This window comes from Scyliorhinus torazame, chromosome 6, assembly GCF_047496885.1.
Source record: "Scyliorhinus torazame isolate Kashiwa2021f chromosome 6, sScyTor2.1, whole genome shotgun sequence".
Classification (NCBI taxonomy): domain Eukaryota; kingdom Metazoa; phylum Chordata; class Chondrichthyes; order Carcharhiniformes; family Scyliorhinidae; genus Scyliorhinus; species Scyliorhinus torazame.
The window spans coordinates 230,471,643-230,484,181 of record NC_092712.1 but is presented as its reverse complement, the minus strand read 5'-3'; positions in this window follow the sequence as shown (position 1 = coordinate 230,484,181).

Sequence of the window (12,539 nt, the reverse complement as noted above, 5' to 3'; positions counted from 1 at the left end):
GCACTGCGGCGGTGAGGGGCCGCAGGTCTGACAATCCCCTTCCGGCCTTTTACCTCTCCTGGTAATTGTCGGCTGCCTTTTCCTGTGGGGACAGATCATGCACAGTGTAAGACACTCGGACACGGGCAATGCAGGGGATCCGCAGCTGGTGGCCTGTGTGTGCTGTCATGTAAGAGTACCTTTAAGAAATGGGGGTGTATTGAATAGCTGTAGTGGTGTACCATTAAGTAATGGGTGTTTACTGGAGAGCTGCAGTGATGTCAGAGAGTGAGTGGAGCTGGGCTGTCTGTCTGCTTTACTTTCGTTTGAGGCTGCTTGCTACAGGGTGTGTTTTAGTTTCGTTTTGAGAGCTGGATAGCTGCAGGCAAAGCAAGGAGCTGTATAAGGATCTCTCTAATCAAACTAAAGACTGTCTCCAGATCAATTGGGTGATTTCAAAGTGTTGACTGCTCTCAGTACTGAATTTAAATCTGACCTCGGTGTTAAAAAGGGTGTTTTGTCTTCTGGATGTTAATAAGGAAAGATTAAGGTTTACTTATAGAATATTGTATCTGTGGGGAGGATTGTTGTTGATAGTTGTTAAGATATTTACTGTGGGTTTATAAAGTGTTAACTGGTTTCAAAAATAAACATTGTTTTAATTTAAAAGTACTGTGGATCTCTGGTGCATCACACCTGTAAGGTAGGCCCGTGTGCTCCCCATAACCACAATCTATTAAAAGTTGTGGGTCAGGTGAACTCCATGATAAACTTTGGGGTTCTATAAACCCTGGTCCATAACAAATTGGGGGCTCAAGGGGGATAAACGTCTATATATTGGATTGGCTTAGTGAACTTAAAGACAGTGAGGGGTGAGCATATTGTGGGTGCTTTTCAGGTGTGATATTCCAGTTTAAGTAGGGAGTGTGTTGTGGACAATGGCTCTTTCAGAGGCTCTGATGTTTTTGGGGGTGGAGACGGTCACACGCAGTACCTTAAGGACAGTGACTGAAAACAGGCTTTTAGAGTTGGCAAAAACATTGCAGTTAACATTACCTGACAAAAAGATGAGATAATTATGGCGGTGGCTAAGCATTTAACATTGCCTGAAATACAGCCTGCCTGAAATACAGCCTGACTCTTTGGAAATAGCAAAAATTCAGTTACAAATTAAACAAATGGAACATGAGAAAGAATTAAAGCAGCTTGAATATGAAAGAGAGAGAAGAAAGAAAATAAAAAAGAATAGCCCTAGGAGAACAAAAAGAAAGAGAAAGGGAGATACAGGTCAGGGAAAAGGAAAACGAGAGAAAGAGATAGAGAGGAAAAAGAAAAAGAGAGAGGAAAGAGAAAAAGAGAGAGAGTTTGAACTTCAGAAAATGGCGATGAAACATGACAGTCAGTTAAAATTGGTGGACGTAAAGGGAAACATACAGTTGGATGATAGTGAAGAGGATAGTGAGAAAGAGCTTCATAGTCGAAGGCTTGGTGGGGATCTATTTAAATATGTCCAAGCATTGCCAAGGTTTGATGAGAAGGAGGTAGAATTATTTTTCATTTCATTTGAGAAGGTGGTTAAACAAATGAAATGGCCACTGGACTTGTGGGTATTACTGATTCAAACAAAGCTGGTCGGTAGGGCTAGTGAAGTGTTTGCATCACTACCGGTGGAGGTATCTGGATCGTATGAGGAGGTGAGAAATCCATCTTAGGTGCATATGAACTAGTGCCTGAAGCCGACAGACAAAGGTTTAGAAATTTAAGGAAAGAATTTGGTCAAACATACATGGAGTTTGAAAGGATCAAACAGAGTAATTTTGATAGGTGGATAAGGACTTTGAAAATAGACCAAACGTATGAAGCTCTCCGAGAAATTATACTTTTGGAGGAGTTTAAAAATTCAAATCCTGATGCAGTGAGAACTCATGTGGAAGAGCAGAGGGTTAAAACTGTGAGGTTAGCAGCAGAAATGGCAGATGATTATGAATTAGTTCATAAATCAAAGCTTGGTTTCCGACATCATATTCAGCCTGTGAGGGATAGAAACTGGGAACATGAGAAATACTCAAGTGGTAGAGGTAAAGGAGATCTGACGGGAGATAATAAGGAGAGTATACCTCAGATTAAAAAAGAAATCCAGGAGGATGAAAGGGACATGGAAAGTTTCAAATGTTTCCACTGCAATAAACTAGGCCATGTAAAGTCAGTGTAGATGGTTGAAGAAAAGCACTGGGAAGGCTGATGGGGTAAAACAGGATAAGACAGTGGGGTTTGTTAAAGTGGTAAAGGAAAGCCCAAGTGAAGCGAAGGAGGTGCAAAAGGTTGCACAGACTGATCAAGAGGCGATTGATAAGAAGGTGCCAGATCTCTTTAAAGAATTTACTTGTGTGGGTAACGTTTACTCATGTGTACCAGAAGGAGTAGGTAAAGAAGTCACAATTTTAAGAGATATGGGGGCTAGTCAATCTTTAATGGTCAGAGATGAGGAGTTATGAAGTTTGGGACGAATGTTCCAGAAAAGGTGATAATATGTGGAATTCAGAGTGAGAAGAGTAGTGTTCCATTATATAAGGTAAGGTTGGAAAGTCCAGTGAAGAGTGGTGAAGTGGTAGTAGGAGTAATAGAGAAACTATATTGTCCAGGAATACAGTTTATCTTGGGTAATGATATAGCTGGATCGCAGGTGGGAGTGATGCCTACTGTGGTTGATAAGCCAGTGGAAAGTCAGACAACTGAAGTGTTGAAGGACGAATATCCTGGGATTTGTCCGGATTGTGTCGTAACAAGGTCGCAAAGTCACAGGTTAAGACAAGAGGAGAAATCAAAGAGTGAAGATAAAGTTGAAGTACAATTATCAGAAACGATTTTTGATCAGATGGTTGAAAAAGAACTAGAGCAGGTGGAGGAAAAATTGGTGAGTGAGAAATCAGAACTTACATTATTGGATTATGTGTCAAATTTTATGGAACGATTAAATAGAGCAGGTGAATTGGCTAGACAACATTTAAAAGTTGCACAAAATGTGATGAAACGGGTAGTGGACAAGAAATCCAAAGTTCGTAATTTTGCCAGTGGAGATAAAGTTTTAGTATTGTTACCAGTGGTAGGTGAACCTTTAAAAGCAAGGTTTTGTGGACCTTATCAGATTGAAAGAAAATTAAGTGAGGTGAATTATGTGATAAGAACGCCAGATAGAAGGAAAATTCACCGAGTGTGTCATGTGAATATGCTTAAAAGATACTTTGAAAGGGAAGGAGAGAAAAAAAAGGAGGTTTTAATGATTCTAATTCAAAGTGACGAATCAAACCCAGAAGATTTGGAATTTGACATACCTCAAATCAAATTGGAAAACGAGGATGTTCTTAAAAATTGGAATAAATTGTTGAGTTACCTTCCAGAGGAAAATCAGACTGACCTGAAAGAGTTAATGATATCACCTGGGCAAGTTTGTGGAGATAAATTAGGAAGTGCTGAAATGGTTATACATGATGTAGATGTTGTAAATGCTGTTCCAATCAAACAACATCCATATAGACTTAACCCTTTAAAATTGGCACAGGTGAACAAAGAAATTGAGAGCATGCTCAAAAATTGCATAATTGAAGTGGGTTGCAGCCAATGGAGCTCGCCCATAGTGATGGTACCTAAACCAGACAGTACCCAACGGTTGTGCGTGGACTATAGAAAGGTTAATGAAGTTACAAGAACGGACTTTCTCAATGCAATCCTCCAAACGTGGGACAATCAGCTTTTATTTCCAAACTGGATTTACTTAAAGGTTACTGACAGGTACCTTTATCCGAAAGGGTGAAGGAGATTTCAGCTTTTGTGACTCCAGGTGGTATATAACAATTCAAAGTTATGCCATTTGGCATGAAAAACGCCCCAGCCACATTTCAACGGTTAACTAACAAAGTCTTTTCAGGATTACCCAATTGTGTGTTATACATCGACGATCTGGTAATTTGAAGAACATTTAAAACATCTGATGGAGTTATTCGATTGATTTCAGGAGGCGGGTTTGGTGGTAAGCCTAGCCAAAAGTGAATTTGGAAAGCCCAAGTCACTTTCCTTGGCTGTACAATCGGACAGGGTCCAATGGTCCCACGGGATGTGAAAACAAAAGTTATTGGGGAGTTTCCAATACCCTTGACACAAGGGGAAATAATGCGATTTGTTGGCATAAGTGGATTTGATCGATCATTTGTGCCAAATGTTTGTGGCGTGGTTGCTCCACTGATGGACTTGCTGAAGAAACGTTGAAAATTTCAGCAGACAGCGGAGTTTCAACAGGCATTTGACTGCCTGAAAGCTGTGATAACCAATGCTCCTGTGTTGGAGAATTACAAGGGACTCTATGATCAGATTGAACTAAAGTATCTGACTTTAAAGAGAAATTCCAAGGCGTAGAGAAATGGATGGATCGTGCAGAGACCTTCTTGTCCAAAAAGACCTTCAATCGAGAAGGATTTCAGTTGGAGGAAGAAGAACAAAAATGGACTATGTTATTATTGAATATTTGCATGTTTTGTTTTGTTAAAAAGAAACGTATATTCATTGTCTATATTTCTTAAAGGAAAGTGAGAAGGTGAAAAATGAAGTTGATGGGTTTTTTTTTTTCTTGGGAGGGCGGTGTCATGTGAGAGTACCTTTAAGAGATGGGGGTTTATTAGAGAGCTGCAGTGATGTCAGAAAGTGGGTAGAGCTGGGCTGTCAGTCTGCTTTACTTTCGTTTTAGGCTGTTTGCTACAGGGTGTGTTTTAGTTTCGTTTTGAGAGCTGGATAGCTGCAGGCAAAGCAAGGAGCTGTATAAGGATCTCTCTCTGCAAACTAAAGACTGTCTCCAGATCAATTGGGTGATTTCAAAGTGCTGACTGCTCTCAGTTGTGAATTTAAACATGATCTCTGTGTTAACAAGGGTATTTTGTCTTATGGATGTTAGTAAGGAAAGATTAAGGTTTACTTATAGAATATTTTATCTGTGGGGAGGATTGTTGTTGATAGTTGTTAAGATGTTTACTGTGGGTTTATAAAGTGTTAACTGGTTTGATAAATACATATTGTTTTAATTTAAAAGTACTGTGGATTTCTGGTGCATCACACCGGGTAAGGTAGGCCTGTGTCCTCCCCATCCCACAATCTATTAAAAGTTGTGGGTCAGGTGAACTCCATGATACACTTTGGGGTTCTCTAAATCCTGGCCCATAACAGTGCTGAGCACCCATCACAGACTTCATCAGCAAATGTGTGGACAATTGCGTGCCAAAGAAAGCAGTACAGGCGTTCCCCAACCGGAAACCAGGGCTCAAACGCGAGATTGACTCCCTACTGAAGGACAGATGTGAGGGGTTCAAGGCAGACGGCCCTGACCTATACAAGAAATCCAGGTACGACCTCCGCAAAGCCATCCGGAATGCCAAGAGAGAATATTAAACCAAGCTAGAGTCACACAGACAGACTCTCGGCGGTTGTGGCAAGGACTAAACAACATAACGGGCTACAAAGCGAAGCCGAACAGTATCTCTGGCAGCAGCGCACCCCTCCCCGATGAACTCAATGCATTCTATGCTCGGTTCGAGCAGGTAACCAACAATCCGCTGGCGAGTGCCCCAGCAGCCCATAATTCACCCATACCCACCATCACAGCTTCCGAAGTCAGATTGGCCTTCCTGAAAGTGAACCCTCGGAAGGCGACGGGCCCAGACGGGATCCCTGGTCGTGCACACAGAGCCTGCGTGGACCAGCTGGCAGAGGTATTCACGGACATCTTTAACCTGTCCCTACTCCACTCCGAGATCCCCCCCTGCTTCAAGAAGACCACCATCATACCGGTACCAAAGAAGAACCAGGCAACGTGCCTCAATGACTACGACCAGTGGCCCTGACTTCAATCATAATGAAGTGCTTCGAGAAGTTGATCATGAAGCGCATCACCTCCATGCTGCCAGAACGCCTTGATCCACTGCAATTCGCACACCGCTACAACCGGTCCACATCAGACACCATTTCCCTGGCCCTACACTCATCCCTAGTGCATCTCGAAAACAAGGACTCCTACATTAGACTCCTATTTATTGACTACAGCTCCGATTTCAACACCATAATCCCAGCCAAGCTCATGTCAAAGCTCCAAAACATAAGACTTGGCTTCCCAATCTGCAACTGGATCCTCGATTTTCTGACCAACAGACCACAATCAGTAAGAATGAACAACAACACCTCCTCCACAATAGTCCTCAACACCGGCGCCCCGCAAGGCTGCGTACTTAGCCCACTACTGTACTCCCTGTACACACACGACTGCGTGGCAAAACTTGGTTCCAACTCCATCTATAAGTTTGCTGACGAGACGACCATAGTGGGCCGGATCTCGAATAACGATGAGTCCGAATACAGGAGGGAGATAGAGAACCTAGTGGAGTGGTGTAGCGACAACAATCTCTCCCTCAATGCCAGCAAAACTAAAGAGCTGGTAATTGACTTCAGGAAGCAAAGTACTGTACACACCCCTGTCAGCATCAACGGGGCCGAGGTGGAGATGGTTAGAAGTTTCAAATTCCTAGGGGTGCACATCTACAAAAGTCTGTCCTGGTCCACCCATGTCGACACTACCACCAAGAAAGCACAACAGCGCCTATACTTCCTCAGGAAACTAAGGAAATTCGGCACGTCCACATTGACTCTTACCAGCTTTTACAGATGCACCATAGAAAGCATCCTATCGGGCTGCATCACAGCCTGGTAAGGCAACTGCTCGGCCCAGGACTGTAAGAAACTTCAGAGAGTTGTGAACACCGCCCAGTCCATCACACAAACCTGCCTCCCATCCATTGACTCCATCTACACCTCCCGCTGCCTAGGGAAAGTGGGCAGTATAATCAAAGATCCCTCCCACCCGGCTTACTCTTCCAACTTCTACCATCGGGCAGGAGATACAGAAGTCTGAGAACACACATGAACAGACACAAAAACAGCTTCTTCCCCACTGTTACCAGACTCCTAAATGACCCTCTTATGGACTGACTTAATTAACACTACACCCTGTATGCTTCATCCGATGCCAGTGCTTATGTAGTTACATTGCATATGTTGTGTTGCCCTCTTATGTATTTTCTTTTATTCCCTTTTCTTCTCATGTACTTAATGATCTGTTGAGCAACTCGCAGAAAAATACTTTTCACTGTACCTCGGTACACGTGACAATAAACAAATCCAATCCAATCCAATCCAATCCATCATGGCAGGTATATGGGTGCTGGCATGTGGTGCAGGTTGTGGTGCATGGACTGCCAGCGGGTGGGGTTCGATCGCCATCTGGGGATGAGGGGCCGCTTGTGTGTGGGACGGGGGTTGGAGCCAGGGGCACGGTGGTGGATGTTGCACTCTGTGGCTGGCCTGGGGGGTTGCTCACCCTCGCCTGGCGCTGCCTACTGATCCGCCTGGTGGGGCCGCATAGGGGGAAGGCAGGAGATGGGGGTGGGGGTTATGGGACAGGGGTTCGTGCCACGGCCACGGTGGTGATGACTCATCCCAGCCACCCTGAGCAGGTCGTGCAGCTTCTTTCTGCACTGCTGGCCGATCCTGGTGGTATGGTCCACGGCGCTCACGGCCTCTGTCACCTGCGCCCAGGGCCGGTTGATGTCCATGGGTGGCAGCCTCCTTCCCACCCTGGGGAACAAGTTGTCCTGCCTCACCTCCACGGCATCCAGTTGTATCTCCAGCTCAGCATCAGCAAACCTTGGTGCCGCTCTTCGGGGTGGAATCTTCTTGGCTGGGGGCAGCACGGTAGCATAGTGGTTAGCACAATTGCTTCACAGCTCCAGGGTCCCAGGTTCGATTCCTGGCTTGGGTCACTGTCTGTGCGGAGTCTGCACGTTCTCCCCGTGTGTGCGTGGGTTTCCTCCGGGTGCTCCGGTTTCCTCCCACAGTCCAAAGATGTGCAGGTTAGGTGGATTGGTCATGCTAAATTGCCCTTAGTGTCCAAAATTGCCCTTAGTGTTGGGTGGGGTTACTGGGTTATGGGGATAGGGTGGAGGTGTGGGCTTGGGTAGGGTGCTCTTGCAAAGAGCCGGTGCAGACTCAATGGGCCGAATGGCCTCCTTCTGCACTGTAAATCCTCTGATATGATATGAGAGTGTGTGTGGGGGGGGGGGGCGGGGGGCGGGCGTGGAATGCTTATATATGGCTGGAGCTTTTCAGGCTTTCGAGTGCCAATCCCAACCCCAGTGAATCAGAGGCTACTGTTAATTGGAATTGCACTAGTTCCAAATGGTGCCTGCGTTAGGATGTCCTGAATCGCTCCGGGTCTGGCGCCACTTTTAGGTCCGTAGAACGCACGAGATTCAGTCCTGGCACCAGCACTTAGTCTCTGAAATGGAGAGTCCAGTTCAATATCTTTCAATACCAATTGTCCAAAATTTCAGCGGAAGACCCTTCAGAATGGAAGAAGCAGCCATCTGCCTAAGTGAGGGAGAGGGTAGCTCAAGATGGAGGCATGCTCTTTCTAACTTTATAAACTTTAAATTTAAAAAAATTGGCCTCAGCAGCTGGGTCACAATTGATGAGGGGAAACCCTTGTACAGTGCGGCCTTTGGCTGCAGCTGTGGCCCAGTGTACAGGCTTGGAGAGCTTTCCCCCTGGTCTGCTGTGAGGACGTCTCCTCTAGGCATCTACACTTTTCCCAACCCCCCCTGGAGACCAACTTGACAATCCCAACTGGCCTCCGACAATAGGTGCCGCAATAGCCTTTAATGTGATTAATTGGCTATCTGTCCACAAATGTCAGGTAATGCATTTTGGAAGGTCTAAACAAATGTGAGGTAATGGATTTTGGAAGGTCTAATGCAGGTAGGGAATATACAGTGAATGGTAGAAGCCTCAAGAGTATTGAAAGTCAGAGAGATCTAGGTGTACAGGTCCACAGGTCACAGAAAGGGGAAACATAGGTGGAGAAGGTAGTCAAGAAGTCATACGGCATGCTTGCCTTCATTAGCCAGGGCATTGAGTATAAGAATTGGCAAGTCATGTTGCAGCTGTGTAGAACCTTAGGTAGGCAACACTTGGAGTACAGTGTTCAATTCTGGTCGCCGCACTACCAGAAGGATGTGGAGGCTTTAGAGAGCGTGCAGAAGAGATTTACCAGAATGTTGCCTGGTATGGAGGGCATTAGCTATGAGGAGCGGTTGAATAAACTCGGTTTGTTCTCACTGGAACGAAGGAGGTTGAGGGGAGACCTGATAGAGGTCTACAAAATTATGAGGGGCATAGACAGAGTGGATAGTCAGAGGCTTTTCCCCAGGGTAGAGGGGTCAATTACTAGGGGGCATAGGTTTAAGGTGCGAGGGGCAAGGTTTAGAGATGTACGAGGCAGGTTTTTTACACAGAGGGTAGTGGGTGTCTGGAACTTGCTGCCGGAGGAGGTGGTGGAAGCAGGGGTGATAGTGACATTTAAGGGGCATCTTGACAAATACATGAATAGAATTGGGAATAGAGGGATACGGACCCAGGAAGTGTAGAAGATTTTAGTTTAGACGGGCAGCATGCTCGGCACAGGCTTGGAGGGCCAAAGGGCCTGTTCCTGTGCTGTACATTTCTTTGTTCTTCTTTGTTCTTTGTTCCTCACCCCCGTCATCCTGCCTTTGGAAAAATGGCCTGTGGGCAGGATGGAGCTGGGGAACAGGGAAATCGGTTAGCTGGGTGCTCGGCCCATCAAGGCCTAAAAATTCACTCTTTGTAAATGCGTTTGAACAAATACATAACTAACGCTACTGTACTTTTGAAGTATTTAATTGTAGGTGAGACACTTTGGGATATTTCTGAGAGATGTGGGGTGCGATATAATGGAATAAAAACAGAGTCTCGTTTTGGGCGGGTGTAGGGGAGTGTTTCCCCGCACTTGTAGTGGGACTCTGCTTCTTTCTTTGGCCTCAGCGAGGTAAGCCCTGCTGAGGCTGCACTTAAAAGTAATTTCTTGCACAGACGAGATCAGTTCGCCTGTGCAGGAAGAGATCAGGGTGACATTTTAAAATGCCACTTGATCTCTTGACCCCGCACTGCAGCTTCTGGATCCCCCCCATAACCCAACAATGCCCAAGGGTGGCCCAGGGTGGCAGTGCCAGGGTGCCCAGGTGGCACCAGGAGTGCCAGGGTACCATTCTGCTCAGACCCCAACCACTCTTCGATCACCTGGGCAACCCTCCCCCACCCAAGTGCCATTACGCCTGGTTCATGTTTGTGGAAACCAGAACTAAGCGGTGCCAACTTGGGGTTGGTGACCGAGACAGGGCTGATTGATCACATGCCTTGGGTAACGCTAATGTAGACATTTTAAAGTAAGACTAACTACTCACTTGAATATGCAAATCTGGATCTCACATTGAGGGTGAGATCCAGATTGTGAGATCTCGCGAGATTTAAGGGCGTCATCGCATCAACAGTTCTAGCCAGATGAGTTTGGTAGATCTCGCCCGTGATACCTGATTATTTTGTTTGTTGTTGTGCTTAGTGATGGCTTGGTGTCATAGAAGAGTGGTATAAATGCTGCCTCACTGCACCAGGGCCCCGGGTTCAATTACGATCTTGGGTGTCTGTGTAGAGTTTGCACATTCTCTCCACGGTTGCGTGGGTTTCCTCCGGGTACTCCGGTTTCCTCCCACAGTCCAAAGATGTGCATGTTAGGTAGATTGGCCATGTTAAATTGCCCCTAGTGTCCAAATGGTTAGGTAGGTTACAGGGATAGGGCTTGGGTCTGAACAGTGTGCACCTTCGGAGTGTCGGTGCAGACTCGATCGGCCAAATGGTCTCCTTCTGCCCTGTCGGAATTCTATGAGAGCTCATGTTGCCATGACTATGGTTATCGGGATTCTATTAATCACCTGGTTCCTAACTAGTGTTTATTAAGTTTGCTGCCTAATGTGTTCATTGGTCACAGTGTTTTTGCCAAGGATCGTCTGGCAGATTTTTACAGTAAGCAAGGAAACAGCTGCTTCACTTTAAATATGTGTCCGGTCAGCCCATATAAGAAACAAAAATAAGTATAAAATAATCACAAAGACTGAATGAAGCAGGCGGTGGTGCTGAATGACATGCACTTTAGACACAAAAGAATAACCAGAAATTAAAACATTCCTTACTGTTTATCTCTTTATTTCTCTGATTGCTTCTCTGGCGGTTGCAACCTTTTCAGCCAAATATACATGTGCAAAGTCACATGTGCACAGCAGTGTGACTGAGATGCCGGAAAGCAACTGGGAAAAGAATAGTATTCAAAGGCATTGCTTAAAGCAACTAAATGCATTCTGTAAACAAATGAATTCAAAATCAAAAGAAAATTAGCATTTTTATTTCTTCCCTTGAAGTTTTATATTGGGGTTGACAGAAACCACACCACTTTGAACTCCCATTATAAAATTAAAGAGAAGAAAAGACATTTAACTTTTCTTATAAAACATTCAATAAAAAGAGGTGTAAATACTTTAACAGCACCTGGCAACTATCTGTTCCCTTGGAGCTGTAAGAAGCTTTTGTTCTTCCAAATTTCTTGTTTTGGATACTTTAGTAGAACAAATGCTTCAACTAATTGCACTTAAATATAGTTTTCAACTGCAGCAGGCTTTTTTCTTAACCATCGGATTGTAAGCCACATAGCCAAATAGTTCATTAAAAAAAACATGATTCAATGCAGTCACACCATGGCCATTTCGCAACTTGCACATTTTGCAAATTAGATATTTTGCAATTGCACTTAATTATAGCTCATCTTGCTGAATTGCACATTTAATGAAAGGTATTTGTAAAACCAGTGATTAAAATTTTTCAAAGAAACTCTGAAGGAACTGTGGCAAACAAGTACAGATGAAATACAATTACTTATTGCCCCAGATTGAAATAAGAGCTGAAGATGGTTTTAATATGGTTCCAATTCCTTGTTACCATGTTGAAAAGCTTGACTGCTCTGCTAAAGCTGCATTTGTAACTTTTGAAAGCTGGAACTCCCTCTGGCTCGCTGAATGTATTTTTACTCCCACACTGCTGAATGGGATTGACCAGGTACTTGCAAGATTACATCCCCTTTGGTACAAATAGACGCACTGAATCTACCTCTAACTACGATGGGGACGGCAAACAAAGATCAAGCGAACATAATTCAAAGTAATCTACAGAGTGCATTACAAAAGAAATTTGTGGTTGACAAGCCTTTATTCTGAATCCTGCAACAGAAGAGAAAGCAGTTCAACCCGAATACCAATCAGACAATTTAATGCATTTTTGATATACATTTAAAAGATTGACACTTGGCCACAGATGTACATGTGTTGTGTTGTTTATTGCAAGGATATGGCCTGCAGTAAACCTATTACAGCATATCATCACACAGAACTTCCTAACCTCAAATAGGAAAAATTCCATCACACATTGCACTTGCAGATGTATTATAGAAACAAATTGTACTTGGAATTGAAAAGTCACAGTCTTATTCTGTCTAAATAAATGCCTGCCACAAGGCTAAGTGTAAGAGCACAGAACTTCCCGAGTGATTTCACTGTATTATCAGCTTTGAC